Here is a 14,267-nt window from a genome sequence, read left to right on the forward strand (position 1 = left end):
AAATTTGAATTTCAAATCGATCTCAATGTTGAATGAAGATCCAATAGGTGTTTTTGCATAAATAGTGAACACGTCGTCCAAGGTCATTACTAGTCAAAATACGAAAGGTGGAAGAATTTTGAAAATTATCACAAATTGAGGGAAATCACTTGACAGTTAGGATCTAAACATCATTTTGTATCACATGTCCAACTTTCACTTGAACCCAGTTCATACTTTGTCATATTTTAAACTTTCAATTTTTGGTGTTTGTTGCTCCCAAATGATTAAAATATCTCATCCTAGGCTTCGTCATGAGGTGTAAATAATTGTGTGGACTTTTTTCCCTTTCATTGACGTGTGTTTCGAATTTCAAGACCTAAATCCCTACCGTTTGAAAGTTATGCCATTTTTCTCCAGCCAAAGCAATATATTTGAAATATTTAAATTATTTCTCAAATAATAATTTAATATTTTAAATTATTTTAATATGTTTGGTTGTTTGCGATTAAAAAGTTGTTCAAAAGCATCGGTTGCACTCTTCCTTGTTTCCTCTCTGTGATCAATGGTTTCTAAGGTCTAAAGGATAGTTCGTGAAGCAGAAGGTTAGAAATGCTCACTTTTTGAGCATTCCTAACCTCATTTCTTAACCTTTTGTTAAGAAGGTTAGAAATGCTCACTTTTTGAGCATTTCTAACCCATATTTTTAACCTCTCATAAACAAAAAAAAAAAAAGGTTAAGAATGCTCAAAAAGTGAGCATTCCTAACCTCATTTCTTAACCTCACGGGCCCCACTTTGTCAAGAAGGTTAGAAATGCTCACTTTTTGAGCATTCTTGACCTCTTATAATTGCAGAATGGAAGCACAGACATGCCGCGAATTCTAGATATGAATGCAAAAGTATGAGAGGTGTGGTCAAGGCGCATGAATTGTTTGCACACAACGAAGATTTGTAGAGATTTGTTTGATTAATTCAACCTCTCACCCTCACACAATATATTTTCCTTGCCGGATAAAGATAGATGAACTGCATCGAATCACATCAGAGGTTGCAATTAATAAAGTTTAAATGTATATGATTGCAGGGTATGCACCGCACTGTCTAAGTCACTTGTCAAAGCGTAAAAGATGGAATGGTTTGCAAGCCGGCAGATGTAACCACTTTGGTAGTCTTGCGTGCAGAATGAGAAGCAAAAACATCTGGTGAATTGTCCTACGAAGTGCCTCAGGATTCATGTCACCTTGCCACGGTATAAAGGTACTGCAGGTTTAACGCCTAATAAACGCTGTGCATTCCATTCTCCTCACCGCTGGGTCATTTAACGCCATGTAAAGTGTAGGGAGTTGAAGGCATAAACAATGCATGCGAAGTGTTTGATATAATACCTCGTGAAATGTCATAAGTTGAATGTATAAACTGCATGTGCATTGTTTGATAAAATGCCACGTGAAATGCTATGAGTTGAAGGTTAAAACCAGCAAGTGAGCTGTTTGACAGAATCCCTCGAAGAAACGTGGTCTCGTGGTATATATTGAAGATGCTTTTGAAGCTATGCAACATCCTCCATGCCGATGATAAACTGGAATGTTTGAACCAAAAAGTGAGTGCATACTCTTGGGACACGTGAGTTATTATATCTTCAGCTCTGCAACTTACGTATGCACAAAGGAAAATTAGAGAATGCTCTTGCAATGATTCCAACGTACCTGATTTGTTTGACCGGATGCCTTGAAGAAATGTCATATGGTTTAGAGAAAAAAAAAATCCGCAGAGAATGGGAGCATCGTGTTGGCATGTGAAAAGTTCTACAAAGCATTATGGGCACGTAGCAGCCCGTTTCGAAAATGAAAGAGCTGCTGGCCGGGTTCATTCTTCTTCCTAAATACCATTAATGGTGAGAACACACCCCATGCTAGTTCCGCTTGAAGGCAACTAACTTCCTGGAATGAACACTTGCGAAGAGGGCTAATTACGTATTAAATATTCAGAATGACTAAGTGACAAGATTCAAAGCATTTTATTTTGCTAGATGAAAGCAAGCTAGGCGCCTATATCTCTGCACTAGGGATTAGGGGTTTCTGAGATTGAAGGTTGAAAAGATGTCCATGCTATAGCGCTTCCCTATCCACTTTATTCTCTAAACGTATTTTGTTCAGCGAGGATGGCCAGCTAATACACCCACCCTCGGATTTTAAGTTAACCTTCCTAATGTCGACTTTCTTTTACTCCCTTCCTTCCCCGTGGGGTATAAGTTATGAAGCATAGACATTTAGTGAATTGTTTGACAAAATGCTTCAAGGAGTGTATTGGCAGGTGTAAACCCGAGTTACACGTAACATGCAATAACGGAAAGCTCAGACGTGGCATGGGAAGCATTTGATAGAATGTTTTAAATAAATGTGGTCTCTTTTAATGCAATAATCGCAGAATATGCACCAAATTGTCAACACATTCATCAACGCATGAAAGATAGTGGAATTGCGTCAGATGTTGTAGTCGCAGTTGGTGCAAATCGTGGAAGCATCAACCTCGCACGTGAATTGTTTTATTTAACATTGCAGTTTTCTTGCTCACGAGCCAATGTGGAAGTCGTTCAAGCACAAAGGATAAGGGAGACTTTCCAGTCGTGTAACTGTTTTGGCAGACTTACATGCATCGTGGGATCATAGCCAAAACCATGAGATGTTTGATAGAATAGCATGATGCAGATCATGGAAAGCATAAGCAATGCACGTTAATGTTTGACAGAATATCTTAGAAATGTCATTTCATGAAATGCATGGATGCAAATATAGAAGATAAGACATGATAAATGAACTATTTGGCAAGGTCCCTCAACGTACCCAATTCATAGCCCCGAGAGGATATCATTTCAGTTGATTCGTTTGACAAAATTCCTCATAGAGGCATCATCTCATGAGATGTATGGTTATGAGATATGTGGCACACAAATTTGTTTAAAGAACTACATTAATCAAAATATAATGCAAATCTTGTAACTTTGAGACAAAATTCTCAAAGGAATGTGGTCTCATGGAATGCCATGGTTGTAGCATATGTACAAAATTGGGTTAGTTGACAGAAAACCTTGAAGAGACGTTACCCCATGGACCGCAATGAGAAAAGTGTGTGCACAAAATGGATTTTACAAGGAATCTCACAAAATTATTGAATTAATGCAGCTTGACATTATAAGCTTTGTTTGTGTTCTAAGAGGTGAATAAGTGTTGTAGATGTTTTAATCACATAAACTATAACATTTATGTAATTGATCAGTGAAATCATAAGAAATTCTTTGACAAAATGAATCAAAAAGATGTTATGTCCAGAAATGCTAGGCTCTGTGACCCCAAGGAAGTGTAGGTGCTGACCATGAAGGATATCTAGCTAATGTAGTTGGAATGTGTGTTTTTGGAGGGCAAATGACTACTTTATTTCGACAAGCAATGCACTAATGTATGGACATGTTGTGATCTCAAATGGTTAGATGGCGAGATGATGACATCTTCAGGTGAAGTAGATAAAGATGGAGAAGTGCCTCAACATAGCTGATGATTTGATAATTAACAAACATTGCAAGATGGCAGTAAAGGATTCTAGTTGATGTGATCACAATGGGTGAGTCCTCGAACAAAAGATATTGGTAGGTAAATACCTTGTTTCAATGATCAAGATATCGACATATGAAATAGATGGTGAAGTGATTACGAGATCAAATGAAGCAAATGAAGATGGAGGCCACCTCGACAAAATCGACAATAAGTTATTTCTTCAATCTAATGGGTTTGATATTATTTTTGTAAAAGGTGACTTATGTTGCTTATTGTAACCCAAGGTTAGAAAGTTGACTTCTTTTGTGCATAAAAGTGTAGGTTACTAACTCATTGAGATTTACGCAGAAAAGAGTTAGTTATTAATCCAAGATTGAAGTTGGTTATTAGGTAGTTATCCTATAAGCCTATAAATAGAAGGCTTTTGCATTGTAAAGGAGGGGACTCTTACAGAGGGGGGAAAACTCTGTAGAATTTTGTAGAGAAACTAAGTGAGATCTTTTGATATTCATACCTTTGACCAAGGGGTTTTTGAACGTGTATATTTTCAAAAAGAATAACGAAGAATGCATTGAGTTCGTGTGTCTTGAATGTATTCATGAGTTATTGTTGCTAATTTTGTGTATGTTGAATTAGTAATCCCTTTATGTATTGGTGAAATCCATTGATGAAACACATCATTTCATGGTATCTTGACTTGCATGTGCTAGTACAACCTATCTCTTCGTGTGTCAAGGTTTATTGTATTTCTTTCATCATTGTTGCATGAATAACCTTTTTGGTGGTAACCCCTTTTGTGATTGTTATCATTTATGGAATCCTACTTGTTGTTCGTATGTCTTCTAGTAGGGTTTTTGTTATTAATCTTGTTTAAGTTCTATGTTTTCTCCTTTATGTACTTTCAGGTTAAAAGTACACGAAAACTCTAAACACCCCTATCGTACGAGGGAGCTGCCCCTCTCAAACACAGAGGAAGATTGTGTTTCACAAAACGATCTCTCCAACTGTTGGAACGTTTGTCACTGCTTATCGGGCAAATAGGGTCAGTTTCAGGTAAACGATCGCAATGACAAATCTGTTTACCAACAGAGTGGGTCATAGGTTTTACTAATTTGTTGATCACCTTGAGATGAGTAAGAAGAGCTATGATTAAAGAAAATGATTGTCCTTTGCCTATGTCTTTGTAGTACTCCTTACTCAGCTTTGGTTGTGATGGCATAGAAGTTGACTCTTGTATCCATCTTGGTTTTGGTATCGTGATGTTTAGAAAGCACACAACTGATCTAACATATATTTTCTTTAGAGTTCACAAACCTTAGAGTAGTTGATTTTGTTAAATTACCATAGAGTGATCCATTGATCTATGTACATGGTCCTATAGGTTTGGGATTCAATTTACAAACACACAAATAATGCATTAAGTCCACATAAACTAGCTTACAACTGTAAACGTGAATAAGCCAATACTAATTTATGAATTAAACAATATCAATGATCATTCACTTCATTTCCTTGCTCACAATACCACTAGAAAATCAACTCATAAATTATTGCATATATGATGATGAGTGAAGACTATACATTCACGTGATGTTTCAAGTTGACATCCCAATATGGGGAAGACTAGAGTTTCCAACCTAACAAAGGCCATACAAGGAAAGAACTAGCTATATCACATTCATCTTATTTAATGGAACCATGGTAAGGTTCATGTATGCAATCCCAGAATTGCACCCAATCATCCACATTTGGAAACCCAAATAATCCAATATAGTAAGACAAGATAATGAGTTAACCTTATACTATGTAACCATGCCCCACTTAGGTAGTGTTTTTCTGACTCTTAGTTTTCAGCTTACCTTTAATTGTATTCATGGAAAGGAACTAAATTTACTGTTATTGTTAATTTAAAATATGTCATCTTATAACCTATAATATTATCTTCTCACATATTATTAACTTTACTTTTGATTTATGGTTTATTTTATCACTCGTATCCTTCCAGTTTTCTTAGGAAGCATAAGAGATTTAGTTCACTGACAAATGGTTTAGCCTATCCTGTTTGTGCCTTCCTTATGCTCATCCTCACAAAAATGGCAACGCCCGAATGCAAGGAGGTTGGGCCTGCTGGTTAGAGTGGTTTGCTCTCCTACCAATGAGTATTGTGTCATATTTGGAATATATCCCTTTATTAATTTTTGTATGACAATGAATAATTTAGAAGGTTTCTATTGCTACATGCCCAAAAATGGAAGTTATGGTTTTAAGGTTGTGCTTTTATTACAATGCTACATGTATATGTTCTATAAAAGTGTTTGTTCTTTATCAGATTGGGTGCCTATATAGGATGCATTTGAAGTACTCAAATAATTATATAAGGTGATAATCAAAGGTCACACTTTTGATGTTATTTTTATATAATATAAAAGTTATTATCTGATATATTTTGATACCTTGATTGCAATCAGATTATTGGGGGACAATTATTCTATCCGAGTATTCATTAATTTGTTAATCAACTCTCCCTAGTTTGATCTTCGTTACCATGTTCATGTATTAATAATAAGCTCTACGTCCTTCAGTAATTCATAACAAAAGAATCTCAACTTAAAGGACATTTAAATTTGCCTCTATACAAACATATCAGATTTTTTAGTCTTTTAAAGCATTAACACTTACAAAGATATTGCAGCAAGGTAAATAGAGAATGCATGTTTTAGATGTGACTAAGAAGAAAGTAGTAAAATGATGATTATTCCTTATCATACCAAAGGATATAGCTTGACAACTTGATGCCACTTATCCTAAACAAAAGGTAAGGGTATTTAAATTGTATACGGTGTTAAAGGGTTTGATTTGAGAACTCCAATCAACACTGTAAAGATAATAACATATTCAGCTGCATTCATACTATTCATATTAGTTTGCTAAGATTAGTTGTAAAGGATCATAATGAAATATACATATGCTACAAATGATTTCTATAAGATTATGATTATTATCCAAGAGACTTTATAACATTTTCTTTGCCATAAAATCATGTCCAAACATTTACAATAAAACTTCATGTATTGAACTTAAACAACACATTCAAAATATTATTTCCTTTCCTAATAAACACCCTCTTTTTATCAAACTACAAATAGCAAAATACTTCTATCTTAACTTTTATAGATCTAAAAGTTTCCATTGAAAGAGAATCATTTCTTTAGGACTGAGGGAACCATTTATTACATGCTAGTAAGGCCACATCATGTTAAGAAAAACAACAGTCACAAGCAACAATAAATGGAGTAGGGTAGTTTAAAAAAAAATAGATATATGATTTGCAAGTATCTTTAGGTTCTTTACCTTATGAAGACAAAAAAAAATCATTCAGAAAACCAAAATTGTTAATATTTAATGCAATGACTAAAAAATATAGTACAATATTAGCAAATTTAAGTTCATTTAACATACTAAGTTGCCCTGTCATACTAGTTACTTTATTCCTCATGTTTTGCAACGAATGGTTTCAACAGTCAGGGATAAAGAAGATAACATATCATTTGACTAAATGCACTGAACACTTTGTTAGAACATTCTATGTTTAGGAGCTATGCTATATATATAGGTTAAATTCACTTAGGATTTCATTGAGTTAATTTTAGTTTCTCTAAGTTAATTTTATTTTTTTCATTATAGATTAGGTTTCATTTGCTTTTTTAAAAAGTAAGTTTTTATGTTTTTTTTCATTTATTCTGTATTCTTTGCTTTTGAGGAATATAACAAATTTTTTCTTATAGCTCTTGTTTGTGGAAGGTGTTTTGTTTTTTAATTTGATTTTGTAAGTGCTTGTGTTGCAAACTTCATCAACTAGCATACTTTAAGACAATTAACATGAGGAATGCATCATGTGCACCAAGAGGATGATAAAATCATTATCAGGATTTTAATGTAATTGAGTTGCATATCTTTCAAATTAAATGAGCATTTTTAAGGAGTGTCATATTTCTATTTAGATAAGTATAGGAATATCATCTCTAATATGTGAGTGGTCTAAACACATGACATAAAATGCATGTAGTACATTTCATATGATAAACATGTCAATCAATGCACACACATTTCAAATGATAACAAATCATCACATCTGTTGTAAATCATCTACAACTAGCATGATACAAGACATCAAATGTAAAATCTACAATTATAGTAAAATCTATTAAAGAAAATAGTGAAACTAAAACAATGATAAACACTCAAAGCAACGTAAACAAGCATGACCTATCCATTCCGTGATTGATAGTTAGAAATACAATGTTAATAACAGACACTGCAAGACAACAAACATACATAGTCACTACACCTATCACAAGATTTTCAAATCCAATTGTAACAAATTTCTTCACAATTGTAGATAACCATGGTCATTACGTTGAAGGTGTTCCCTATGTGAGCTTTACAAACTCAACTAGATGATCCACAGTTGATATCAGCTTAGAGGCAAGAGGTTTGCAATGTTTACAACTATTACATGGAAAAGCAACAAAAATCCCACAAAATTTTATTTATATTAAATCTTAGAATTTTGTTTAAAAACAAGTTCATTTGATAAAGTACGATGTTTTTCATTATTAGATACATAACTTCTTTTTAATTTTAAGTTGATTTTTTGGTTAAAATTGATTTTATAAATAAAATAGAATGTTTTTTAATATATATATATATATTTATTTGATATATTTAATTTTATATAATTTACTAATCATTTAAAAATTTGAATATGAAATGATTTGCATGTTATATATATATATATATATATATATATATATATATATATTTGATATATTTAATTTTATTTAATTTACTAATCATTTAAAAATTTGAATATGAAATGATTTGAATGCAAAAAAGAATAAATTAGAATCGAAAGTTAGTTTTAAATCTAGATTTTAGTCTTTAACTTATTCTAAAATTATAATTACTCATTGTTGATTTATTTTTAAATAAAAATTTAATTTTATTAATTTTATTTGTATCAGATAATAAATGTTTATGAATTTTAAAAATTACAATTTATTATAATTTTAAAGTTAATTGTAAGCTTAAAAAATATTATGGTGATTTGATTTATTATAATTTTAAAGTTAATTGTAAGCTGTTGCGAAACAATGGGATTGTACCTTGAAATGATGGGAACATTGTTAGGTGTAAGTTGCCACTTTTGTCAAAATTGCGAGTTTGTGTGTAGAAACAACAGGAACGCTGTCTCTGAGAAATCAATTTTACTAGTCTTGTCAAAACTGCAAGTTTACTGTCACTAACCATGAGATTGTGCTTTAGAATATCGAGTGTGCACCCACAAGTTGTGAGAATGTTATTTACCTAGTTATTCTACCTAATTTTTCCCAAGATTCAAAATTGTTTACCAAGTTCGGCAGGTTTGTTGCTTACCCTAGCAAGGTTTTAGTCCATTGTATTGTTATTATCGCCTACTAGGGTCTCAATTTGCATTGTCATCTCTATCATCCTAGTTTTAGAGTTGTCATCTTTGTTGATTTTAAGGTAGTGCTCGTTAACCACAGGCAAACATTAGATCTGTTGCCTTCCCAACCATAGACAATAAGCTCTTATCATCACCCCCAAGCACGCTACATAAATTTCTCACCATCAATTGATCTGCTTGTACATGAATTTGATCTGCCTGATTATGATCGAACTTGTTGTCTTATCTCCATTCCAAAGAGGGAAGACCACGCCCATATATATCTGTCGAAAGGAGATATCCAAGAGTCGGCTCTCATCAAGGAGGCACGACCTTCATGAAGCATCACATGCCTTCAAACAAGGGGTGGCAAACTTTAACCAAAAGTCCGCCCCTTTGAAACAAATCCGATAAGTCAAACTTGATAATGTATGTTTAATCATTAAACCTGATAATGCATATGTGACTTAATACATACATTAAAGGATTAATATAAGTTATAGATTCATCAAATGTGTAAGGCCAATAGGCCATTCACACATTTGATCTTGCTGAGTTGGCTTGTAGGATTTCTACTAACGCTATATCATCAACACTCCCTCTTAGCTAGAGAGGAATCCTCTTAATCTCTACAAGTCACATCACCTCATCGTGATGACTAACATAACGACTACACTCATGTGAATGAAAGAAGCTTATCACCTCATTGTGATAGCATATCACCTAATCGTGATGTTTGACCACAATGGCTACTCTTAGTGGGTGAATACACACAAATGCTAAGTCATGGAGTCTCTCACATGACATCCATCATACCTACTCGCAGAGGGTAGATCCACCATACCCTACTCGCAGAGGGTGGAACAAGGGCTGGAACCTCAAACTTCTCTCATAGAGAAGAATGCACAACAAGGGCTGATACTTCAAACTTGTCTCACAGAGAAGAATGCACAACAAGGGCTGAAACCTCAAACTTCTCTCACAGAGAAGAATGCATAACAAGGGCTGAAACTTCAAACTTCTCTCATAGAGAAGAATGCACAACAAGGGTTGATACCTCAAACTTCTCTCACAGAGAAGAATGCATAACAAGGGCTGAAACCTCAAACTTCTCTCACAGAGAAGAATGCATCTCCACCATGCCTACTCACAGAGGGTGGATCCACCATACCTACTTGCAGAGGGTGGATCGAGGGCTTTCACCTCAAACTTCTCCCAAAGAAGAATGCATTAACAAGGGATTGCATCTCAAACTTCTCACAAAGAAGAACTCATTAACAAGGGATTTCACCTCGAACTTCTCTCTCTCAGAGAAGAACTCATTAACAAGTGATTGCACCTCAAACTTCTCTCTAATAAAGAAGAACTCATTAACAAGGGATTGCACCTCAAACTTCTCTCTCTCAGAGAAAAACTCATTAACAAGGGCTTTCACCTCAAATTTCTCCATCATAGAGAAAAATGCATTAACCAAATCTTCATGATGACGTGGCTCCCTCTGAAGCTAAAATGTTAGGCTCCCTTTGAAGCTGAAATGTTAGGCTCCCTTTAAAGCTGAAAAACAAGCTCCCTCTGAAGCAAATATCAACCTTATGACCTCTTCGTCCAAGGTTACTTCTAATGATATGTCAGACTCCCTCTGAATGCTGATTCTTCCTCTGCGAAGAAATGCAAGCATTCTTCCTTCCTTGAATAGAGAGTCAGTGCCTAAACCTTGGGTAGAGTGACCGCCAATGAAAAGCATGATTCTGGCAGCAATTCTAGGCACACAAGCCCCAACCAGCCCCGTGGCCACGTTGAGAGTAGTGCCAGTGCAACGTGCAACTATTGCATCTGTCTGCACCACCCACGGATCCTTCTGCAACTCTTCCAAAATGAAATTCAAAGTGAATTCACACTGGGAAGCTGGCAACAAGAATTGAGCGATGCTCTAAGTAGAGAGGCCATCCTTGACGTTGACTACATCGTCAGCAAATTTGCAGATAGCGTCAAGCATTCGTTCGAATTGGCAATTGAACCAACCTCAAGCTCTTCCAATGCCTTAAAAGCGCTTTGAAACTTGGGTTCCATCGCCTCCACGAATTCATCCGTAAACCCCATTTGGCTGGCATCGATATACAATCCGAGCTCCTTGTGCTGATAAAGCCAATCCAAGTACCAATTCCACAGGGTTGCGGGTTCCGTCTCTAGCCCTTTCTTCTTGTACAAAGAATTTGTATTGAGCACAAAAACCTCTCCAGCCACAACAGCCTGAGTTTGAGTCACAAGTTGACATCTTTCAACGCTGACAATGGCGAGCTTTGAAATCTTGGGCGAAATCTTGTGATTGGGAAGCAGGCAACTTTTTGCACAGGTTGTTGTCTGTGTTTTCCCACAAAATTTCAGGCGCAAAGGATTTTGGGTGATCATACTTGTTCTCGAGGCCTGGGGAGACTCGATCCCCTGATTGCCACCTAATTTGTTTAGACACCTGACCGACACCACCATGAAGGGCGAAGGTCAACGAGTGTAATCACTGCATTATCCTCTGTAGTCACCTTTCAATCTGGAAGAGAACTTAAATCTGCAATTGTTTGTGATAGAATTTCCCTGTAGAGCACAAGATCTACCTTCAAGCGGTTAGGCTCTATAGAAGGAACCCGCTCTGATATCATGTTGATTTTAAGGTAGTGCTCGTTAACCACATGCAAACATCAAATCTATTGCCTTCCCAACCATAGACGATAAGCTCTTATCATCACCCCCGAGCACGCTACATAAATTTCTCACCATCAATTGATCTGCTTGTACATGAATTCGATCTGCCTGATTATGATCGAACTTGTTGTCTTATCTCCATTCCAAAGAGGGAAGACCACATCCATATATATTCGTCGAAAGGAGATATCCAATAGTTGACTCTCATCAAGGAGACACGACCTTCATGAAGCATTGTATGCCTTCAAACGAGGGGTGGCAGACTTTAACCAAAAGTCCGCCCGTTTGAAACAAATCCAATAAGTCAAACTCGATAATGTATGTTTAATCATTAAACCTAATAATGCATATGTGACTAAATAAAGATATTAAAGGATTAATATAAGTTATAGATTCATCAAATGTGTAAGGCCAATAGGCCATTCACACATTTGACCTTGCTGAGTCGACCTGTAGGATTTCTATCGACGCTATATCATCAACAATCTTGGTTGTCATCATTCAGTTTTGGCATTGTCATAATCATCTTTTTCACCTATCTTCACTTGTCTCCCAATTCACATCATCGTTGCTTTTTTCCTAAGTCGAGGATCATAAATCAAATCAATATTTCAATTAAATTGATTTGTGTCACCAATCAAGGTTCCTTATCAGATGCCAATTGAATCCCAAATCAATTGTCAAGTGCAATTGAATCGAGTCAATCAATCCTTCAATTTCAATTGGGTGGTCAGTCATCCGATCCAATCAACTAATCATTTCATCAAACCAATCAATCAATCAATCATTCAGTCTTTCATCCAATTCAACATCTGATCAATCAAATCAATCAAGTCAAGGATCAATCCTTTTTCCATACTTCATCTCGTATCCCAGTAAATTGTGATATAGCTGACATTAGCGACCCTCATTATTAACTCTTTTGACTATTCCGTGTCTAGAGTTTTGATCTTTTCACATTATTGTAACCTTATCACCTTGAGCAAGAGGTTTGGTTCACATTGATTCATCTTGTTGTTTGAGTGCATCCTCTGGAGTAACTTTTGTGTTGCATCACTCAATTAGACTTATCCAATTGCAATTTGAGCATCAAAAGTCCAATCAATCAAGTCTTTTTTGTCATCAATATTACATCAAATCATACAAATTGGTCTTCAATCTCAATCCTTGATTTTAGCATTGCATTTTCATTATCACATCTCTTCACTTCTCAATTCATGCTTGTCACCACTTAATCCAAATCAAAGTAAGCAATGGAGAAAGAACCTTTCCGATTGGGTCTAGGATTCCTTGATCCTCAACCAGATCCAAATTCGACTGTCACACCCATTATGTCAGGGAATCCACCCTTCAATTTTGATCCTCTTAATCAAATTTATTTTGATGAGACCATGGTAAATCAACTTGATGAAACTGATGTCCAAATCAGTCCTATAGATCATTTCCTCCAAATTCCAGATAATGCTCATAGAATGGAGAACATCATCGAAAGTTGCAAGGACATCATTTTTTTAAACATGGTTTCTCAAGGCATGACTAATGCCTCTTCAGTTACACCAGTGACTGCTAATCCTCTAGAGTCACCTCAACAACAGATTGCTCTCTCGATGCATCACTAGCAAGTTGTGATATCCTAAGTACCACCCCAATCACAAGTCCCATCATCAGTCATACTACCTCAGCAGAGTAACCCATGGCTTGTCAAGAGGTGGCTCATTGTGACAATTGTCTATTGCGGTTGTTTTCCAAGAGTCTCAATGGACTTGGAAGTCGAGATCTGCAACCTGGTACGCTCCTCGGGAGGTGAATAGACACATCACCTGCCTGGGCGAGCGGACCAAGTTGGCTATATTTTCTGTTGCTTTCGATTGCTGGCGTCTTTTTGTGTGTTTTTTAATGTGCTTTTTGTTGGCTATGCTCTTTCTTGGTTTTTATTTGCTTTTTTCTGGATTGCCTTAGGCAAACATCATTCCTTTGCCCTCGCATGTGAGAGTCTGGTGTGGTGCTTTTGGAGTTCGGCTCTTCGAGCCACATCCTGCATTTATTTCACCTAGGTTTTAATGGAAGTTAATAACGATATACTACCAAAGGAAGATGGTATTAAGCAAGGTGGTGGAAAAACAATGGACATTCCACAACAACAAAGTGGGAAAGAAGGTCCTAAACCTTCCTATAAATCTGTTCTTGCAAAAGATTCAGTGGTTTCCTGCCCTCCATCTGCAAAATTTAATGGAGTCTTCGTCAACACCGAGACATAATCAAGAGGACCATTGGGGTCCCGCCCCGATGGAGATAGAGACAGAGGCGAGTTCAACACTGCAGACCCTCGAGGGGGAAGAGATGGTAAGTCTCCTCTTGCTACCCTAAAGACTTTGTCTCTTTCTCCTAATGAGGACATGATAAAGGCCATAAAAAATGAACAAACCGGACTAAAAAATGTGGCTATTTTCTTTGTGTATATGGATTCTGAATCTTTACCATCTAGAAAATTCTTTGATGAATGGATATCAAATGTTTGGGGATTTATGTAAATTTTTTTCGTTTAATTCATAAGGGTTTATTTGTTGTTTT

This window comes from Cryptomeria japonica, chromosome 8, assembly GCF_030272615.1.
Source record: "Cryptomeria japonica chromosome 8, Sugi_1.0, whole genome shotgun sequence".
Classification (NCBI taxonomy): domain Eukaryota; kingdom Viridiplantae; phylum Streptophyta; class Pinopsida; order Cupressales; family Cupressaceae; genus Cryptomeria; species Cryptomeria japonica.